An 8,665-nucleotide genomic window follows, 5' to 3' on the forward strand; every position below is an offset into this window, starting at 1 on the left:
ATTATCTCGTCTAGGATTCAGAGGAAGTCGATTTTTACGAGTCGGATACTCCTTTTCCAGGATTGGAAAACGAGGAGGGCGAGGTGCGCCAAAGGCGCAACGTGTGCCCTGCTCAAACCTTGCAGATACCGTGTCCATTTCCTGACCTCTCGACTTCCGTGGAAATCGTTGCAATCCGTGCTCAAAACTAGTTGCTGGGTCTGCTTCTGGGTGGCCAAACGCTTCCGCGTTCTTGCGCCGGATCCCGGTACGTCTTAAGCAAGCCCACATAAAACACCGGATGGGTGCGCATCCTTCTTGGGAGATTTGCGTATACGCGAAGCTCACTTGACCACGACAAAAAAAGGTCCGATAAACTGTGGACGGAGCTTCGTCTTGGAGACAGCAAACTGCACGTGTAAGATGCTGTTTAGCATTTAATATAATAAGGTCATTGACCGCAATGTTTTCAACTTTTTTTTATTCTTCCGACCTGCGTATTCCTTTCGCATGTCTTGGTTTTCAGCCATCGCATCGCGAACGTGACGAAAGAAACTCAGTCTAGAAGAAACATCTTTATAGACAGTGAGGGGGCTAACATCAGCTAGCCGTCCGGCTATTCCTCCCCTAGCAAGCCCTGAGCCATAAGATAGCGGTGTCAGCGGAACGCGAGGAATAGAAAGCCGTTTACGTAGAACGACGTGTAGCCGGTAGATGCATGCACTGCATTCTTTAGAGCGTACTCCACATAAGGCAGCAAGGCGCATCAGTGTGTCGGCGTCGCAGCGCTGACGCTGCGAATAATGTCTCCAACGACACAATTCGCGCGCTCAGTTTGACCATCGGTCTGCGAATGGTCCGCCGTTGACATGGTCAGCTTGTGCTCAGCACCCTGAAAATTGCCGACCAAATTTTCCCAGTGAATCGTGGGTCTCTGTCATAGACAGTTAACTTCGAGAGTCCATTTTGTCGAAATACACATTTGACAAACGGCGTCGCTGTACCCACACCGTCGATGGTGTCCGGCACTGCCGCAAGATAATCCATCTCGCTCAAACGGCCCACAAAGACCACCGCACCCGTGTTGCCTGCCAAGTACTTCGGCAAGCCAAAGACAACGTTCATATTCATGGACTACCAACCCCTGGAGGGTATCGCTAAATTGGCCAGCAGCGCCGCCGCATACGGAGAGGATTTCACCCTTTGACACGTCTTACACGTGCGCACATATCTGCTCGTCCATTTGTACAGCTTTGGATACCAGTAGTGGCAACTAACCGAGCTGTAGGTCTTTTCACGACTGTGATGACTACTGAGTGGCGTGTCGTGGGCCTCATAGTGGATACGGTATTATAAACCCACAGTGAGAGAAATCACAATTCTTGTTGTATCAGTCGAATCGGTGTTATAATACAGCAATCCGTTATTCAACGAATATCGTTGTAACCGTGCAGGCAATCGCGCCGACAACTTCTCGTCTGAGTTTCCAAACGCCTTGCTCCCGAGAGCCTGTAGCAGCGCTACACACATAGCACCATCCGCGAATACGGCGCGGATCAAACCCGTCACTGACGACGTCACGGTCGTGACATGAGCAAGCTCATAATCCGTTCTGCGTGACAACGCATCAGTCAGAGCATTCTGCTTTCCTGGCTTATACTTCACCTCGATGTTACATTCTGTGAAGTAGGTGAGCCACCTGGCCATCCTATACGATAGATGAGGCGACTGACTCGCAGTGAATAGTGACGCATGATCCGTGTAGATCACAAACGGATTTGAACCAAGTAGGTGCACCCTGAACTTGACAAGTGCATACTTTATCGCAAGTAATTTCTTGTCAAAGACTGAGTGGTTCTTCTCCGCAGCCTTAAGCTGGCGATATTCGAACGCGATACCCGATCTCGCCCCTCGGCGTAGCAGTGCACACCTGATGACAAAGTCCGAAGCCTCAGACGACACTTATGGGACGATCGGGGTCTGGCAACGCCAGTATTGGTGCATGAAGGAGGCTGTCTTTGACACTGTCGAAGCCTCCCGATGCTCGGTGTCCCAACGCCATTTTACATCCTTCTTAAGGAGATTCAACAATGGCCGAGCCATTTCTGCATAATTTGCGCTACACTTGTGCAAGTAGTTTTCGAAGCCAAGCCACTTGCGCAAGTCGGTTCTTTGGAACCGGCCAGTCCACAATGGCCTTGCCTAAGGCGGATCCGCTCGAAGGCCACGCTATCCAATGAAGCACCCCGAGAAAGATAGTATCTTCAGCGCCGAAGATGCACTTATCTGCATTAGCATACAGCTTATTCGTGTGCATGTCTCGAGCACCGCTCTCAAATGGACGATGTGGTACTCCCGTGCCCCGCACGACTATGGACGAAGATGTCGTCGAAGTATGTTTGTGCATACGCCCGGTGGCCTGCACAACTGTGTTCTAAGACGATTAAATGCTGCTAGTGCATTTGACAGCCTTTAGGACATCACCAGCCACTCCCAGAGCATGCCGCTCGGGGTCCCACCGCTGTCAGCGGATTATCACTCGCTCTTACAAGCAATTGGTAATACCCATCGACCAAGTCGAGTGTACTGTAATTCTTATAGCCAGCCATATTGTTCTGAAGAGCATCCTTCTCAGATATCGGAGTCTGTGCCGGAATGGTGGCAGTGTTTTGCTGATTTTAAGCGTGAACGATACGCCACTTGCCGTTCGGCTTCCGGATACAGAACGTGGGTGTCGAATGGGGAGACTTGCTCTCACGCACTTTTCCTGCGTCATGCTTCGTGCGGAAAAGGTGTCAATGACGCCACACTGCTCCTTGGGAGGGGGCATTGGTGCATTACGCAGTATTTGGTTTCCGGAACCAGGTCAATCTCATAACGCACACCTCGCTCCAGAGGTAGGTCCGACGGCGGGTCTATGGCGTTTCTTAACCATAAAATTGTACGGATCCGAGGGATCCTTCAAGATCGACGATCGACTTCGTGCGTTAAGTGCTGTCTTTGTGTCCTCCAGGATAGCTTCATCCAGAAGCGAAGACGGCTTAATCTCCTGGTTCCGTCTAGTGATGACCACCTCGGCTCAATCATCTGCTTTCAAGGCTGAGCCAGACGTTTCAAAAGACATCTCGTCCACATCAAGAGCAGCATCCACCGCGGAAATGGTCTCGAGGGTGACCTTGCCATCTTCCTCACCCGTCATATCGTTGACAACGGTGTGTATCTGTGTGCTATCGTTTACGGTAGACTCATTCCGGGTCAGGGTCGACGCCCTGCGTCTTGCAAATAACATACGGCATCGCCGTCTCTCTCTATAGAGGTTTTACGTCTTGTCAAGATCAGTGCAAACACGCACTCAGCGATGTCCAGTGTCCCCACTCCCTGCTCCATCGGAGCTTTGATTTTATCAACAACATCCGACGAAAAGCTGCTATCTCCGCAGGCTTTGTCCAGTGAATAACGTGCCACTCCACGCTCACCAGAGGGCCTTTCCTAGGATGCCTCGGACCTCGTCCGACCATGCCACTCCTGGCATGCAGCAACTGCTTCAAAACGTGAGCAGTGCTTAGTGTATTATGTGGAACCTTGCCCTCGATGCCTTGGCCTTGGTTGACCATGCCACTCTTGACATGCAGCAACTGCTTTGATACTTGATCAGCGCAAAGTGGGTTACGTGCCACTTCACTTTCAGCCCGCGAGCCAGGCTCGGAACTCTTATCTAATACACCTTCGGTGTTTGACAACTCGGATGCCCCGATTTCCAGCACACTGTCCGTCCCGGTCCAGTGCCCACGCCAATACCACTTCTACTTCCTAACACAGGTGACTTCATAGCGTCACACACTGTTACACGTCTTCGTATGATATGGTATAGCAAATAACGGTGCTTGTAAAAAGCAATATAGTGCACAACAGATTGCAATCTCAGAAGCGTCACACACTGCTACACGTCTTCATATGATATGGTAAAACAAAAAACGGTGCTTATAAAAAGCAATTCTTGATCTGAGTGAATGCTTCTTCACAAGTGGATGACTTTTATCGTGGGCGAAACTTTTCCTCGTAATTACGTGAGAAGCGATGCGGGTAACTAGACAAACCAATCCATTTTCATAAATAGTTTGGATCCCGCGGCATTGGTCACTCCAAGATTTCCTTACCCTGCTCAGGGTCTACCTACACGAACGCCGTGTTCACCAACTTTACAACCGAAGACCAGTACTTCATTAGCACCGAATAAACACGCTGCAAGATTCTTTTGCAATGAATGTTCACGCATATATTCTAGCACCGCACATATGTGCTCCAAGTGCACCTGATCCGCAGACTGCCATCTTCGTCCACCGAATGAACGAAAATATCATCAAATTGGATTGTGTGAAGTGTTGCTGTGGGTAAAATGGATGGGAGACCAATCGACTGAACGTTGCTGGGGCATTAGAAAGCCCTTGTGGCATCCCATAACAATCGTCATAAGGACGCCCTCCTCCATCGCCAAGATTTGGTAATAGTATGTCTACTTACTCAAGTACACTAGACTGTGTACAGCCGGACGTACGATGGATGATGACATCCCTACGCGTGATCGGCGTTCAAGTGGAAATCGTCTGCGTATTCATACAGGCGTGAACGATACGCCCATTATCGTTTGTTTGCGCACACAAGGCGTCGGTGCGCTATGAGGGGGCTTGCTTTCCCTCATCAAACCAGCAGCTTGCTTCTGAGCAAAAAAACATTGATGTACTCACATTGCTCTCGCGACAGTAGTCACCAGAAGTACTGTATGCTTTAGACCAAGTTCACGGTTATATCCGTGTCGAACTTTGCGTTCGGATGAAAGACCATAAGGCGGCTTTGTACTAAGGACGCCATCCTTTTAGTCTATAACAAGTGAATACTAGGGATCAAATGGATCCTTCAAAATTGCAGATCCTCCGCGTGACTCCACACGCTGTCATTCCATCTATAACTGAATATTAGCGTAGTTCTGCTAACTCGTTCTTTACTGTAGCAACACGACCTTCACAATGTCATCATACTTGAGGGCGTGTCGGAAGTTATCGTAAGTGACCTTCTTGAGCTGCATTAGCTCTTCCTCCGTCGGCAACGGTGCCAAAAGAACATCTGTTCTTGTAACATCACAACAAGTCGATGCATTCACAATACGTGGGCCAGAATATCCGAATGCTATATATCCATCATAGGGAGTAGTACGCTGGATTAACTCACCCGCGGACCAACAGCATCCAGTTTAGTACCGCGATCAACAAATTCTGTTGATTCTTTCACATGTGTGTAGTCAACCTGGAGGAGACCACATCGACTCGAATGCGACAATAAATAGTGTAAAATCTTGTCGGAATATTTTATCACTGCATCACATAACCCCACGTTTAGAAACACTATCGAAATCAATCCCAGGAAAATCTAGAAATGGGGACATTGATGACGTGTTTAATTCAAAGCTGCAACAAATGACTTGGCGTAAACAATGGACAACGATCCATTCAGGGTTAAACCCTCGTAAATAATTCTACCACCACACTCGCAAGCATTTATAATTGCCAGTGTGTCAGGCGCAAAAATCTCTCCTTGCTGACTTGAGGACGACCACCGCCTGTAGTGCCCGATGGATCCATCGAAGTTGTTGGCGTTGGAGTGACTGCTAGTACTACCAAATCTAACGGGTATTGCCCGTCCATATACACACACTTACTGAGGAAAACTTGAATCAGTTAGCACGCTTTACCGCGTGTTGCTCGCTTCCAGGGAGCCGTTGATTTACGTGAACGAGAAGAAAAAGGTGAAGTGATATTCATTATGGCCAATAGGCCTTACACCATTCTAAATGGCTAATTTCCTCCACTTCTGATATAAAAAGATTGAGGTATGCAGGATGTACGGCTAATGTCAACTATATAAGGCTCACACAACATGAGTAACGGGACTGGCCCCATTACAATTGAGAAAGCATCCATGACGTTACACTGCCCCTCGATTAGGTCCATCGCTGTTTGACGTCAATTGATTACGAGAATCAAGTCAAAATCATATGCACCCCCTGATCCGGGGGTAACACGGATGATGAATTCTTTGTCACCACATATTTACCAGTGGGTAGAAAGAATCGGTAGGATTCTTTTGGATAACTAGTTCCCTCTCACTCAGATCTCTGTAAGAACATTCAGCGAGAAATTCATCCGTTAGCAATGACGAGCTCAGCTACCCCTCTGGCGCCAACCGTAGCGCTTCGGTAAATTCATCTCCGTGTATTCTCTTATGATAACCTCTGAGGGATAGTTTTTATTAACCTATTAAGAACATTTAATAGGAGATTTACAACCTCAGGAGCTACCCGATTGCTCCATTGGCAAAAAAACCAATCTTTCCAGCAACTCACCCGTCAAAATAATCTGTTCTACATTGTGGGCGCGACACATGGTAGTGTGACTCCGAAGTACCCTCAATGTGTGAGCCTTTTCTCACATTTAAGGCTCGACCCTTTTACATATGGCTTTCAGTCATTCTTCAATTCCTTCAACTCTGGATGAAGGGATTGTAAGTTCCAGTCGCTCCAAGACGTGACCTAACTCGCGTTAAAGCTTTATTGCGCTTAAAGAATGCAGCCAATATAAATAAAGCTGTCAAATTTGCAAGCAAAACTTCGGACCTGTTGAATAAAGAATGTATAACAAACTGTGGAAGAGTTATCTTTACGAATTAAATATACAAAAACTACATTTGTGTCACGAGCGCCACTGAGCTCGCTGTCTAATCAACCGTTTCTTAGAGTATCTGTGGTTATAACATACTTGATGCGGAAGTCAATTAAGAGCAACTTTTATGTAGCGAAAAGTCTTTTCAAGCGCATATCTATAGATTCAAATATTTTTCGGCAAATTGTGCTAATCATATATCATGCAGTAATTACAATCCAAATAGCTATGACCTGCCGATTTACGCTGAAAAGTTTTCACAACGTCTCGAACTCTAATTTTGATCAAACTATTGCGAGCGGAGACATTAATTCATCGCGGCAAACTTATAACGGGGCAAGCACCGTTATTGTGTACTTTACCATTACACGCCATGTACAAAATTCCCATTACATCTAACAAAGATCCAAAAGTACCGGGATTTCGGGATTATATTACAAGGATGAACGAGCTCCAAAAATGGGGTCTGAGGCGCTTCAGAGAAATCAGGTTTATCATGTAAAATATTGACTCATATATATCGTATATGTTTAAATAGAATAGATTTGAAACACAAATGGAACATCATTCGTTCGAACGCTTTTACCCGGAACAAGAAGAGCAGCTTAATAATCTTTTGCCTATTTTGAGTCCAATGACATCAATGAATTACTCGCCAAAAGGCGCTCACCCGCTTTAAAAAAAGGTGGGGCACGCTCGAAAAAGATTGCAATTGGAAAAACATAACGATCTTACCGCGATATAGCTAATGTTTGGCGTCCAATCCTTTGTGAGCCGGAACCGAAATTATCCTTTTGAATGAGAAAACTAAAGTAGACCTGGATCTAGCCTTGTTTGAAATTTAGCTACGGTACTTCGCGCTTGCGATCTGCAAGTTGAGATGTCAAACGCGATGATAGACACGCATGCGCAATATAACCGTAAAGGAGGTGACTTCATCGTGAGTATTTTGGAACGATAGAAGTCGCGGGCATCTGCACCAATTAACCATACGCATCGGATTTGTTTGAACCTTTTAGCTACCCGTCAAAGGTGGCAAAATTAGCGGTAAGTGTCCAGGAGTTAAGAACTATAATCGCTGCAATGGCATTCTGAAAACCATAACGGTTATCACCTTCCTATAAAACATGTGCGGCTCGCATCAAACCTTCCGTATTTACCATACCTCTTTCTAGAATGCGGTAGGCATCACCTTTAATGCGGATTACAACATCGCTGCCGCTAGAGCACGATAATGGGTTTGAAATTAAGGATCAACAATCGAGCCAAAGTCAATACACCTCATCAATGCTGAGAAATCTTTAATCTGCTGAGCAGCTTACCGATACCCACAGACGTTTTGTATTCCCGAAAATAAAACATCTGCGCCTTGAGCTCTCGGCTGAGAAGTACAAATTGTTGGGCTTCCGCGCAGTTGAAAGCTCTCCACAGGAAGACGTCATTACCCAGCTGGCACAGGCTGGATTCCTGGAAGACGGAATGTTTACGTACCTCATGGACGTCGCGGGGGACGAGCTGGCCCTAAAATGGGCGAATTTCTCAAAGAATTGTGGGGCTCACATCCCATGGTTTTACTTTGTTGGTTTCAACGTCGAAAAATTTATGGATCCGTAGAGAGCCATGAAAAACAGGAGTATCGAGCACTTTCCGTACGACCCCGGCTGTCGAAAACAGCTGTAGAACTTACCAAACGATGCAGATGCCAAATACGGATGCAATTGTGTGTGTCTTGCGACGAGGAGACTTGTAAACTTGTCGAAGGTTATGTTAAAGGTTCAAGTAGAATATGTGGATTTTTGACAGCGCGAAGCGTTGTCTAGCCTTGGATCCAAATACAATATTTTCGTCTTATTCTAGTCATAGCAGACCCGAAACGCAAAGCCATGGGACAACTGGCTATGCGCCATTCATTTCTCTCCTTGTAACGGGGTTACATGAGAGTGACCCGTCACTCTCCCAAGGGAGCTGTGGTG

The sequence above is a fragment of the Plasmopara halstedii genome, assembly GCF_900000015.1.
Source record: "Plasmopara halstedii genome assembly, contig: Scaffold_1343, whole genome shotgun sequence".
Lineage (NCBI taxonomy): Eukaryota > Oomycota > Peronosporomycetes > Peronosporales > Peronosporaceae > Plasmopara > Plasmopara halstedii.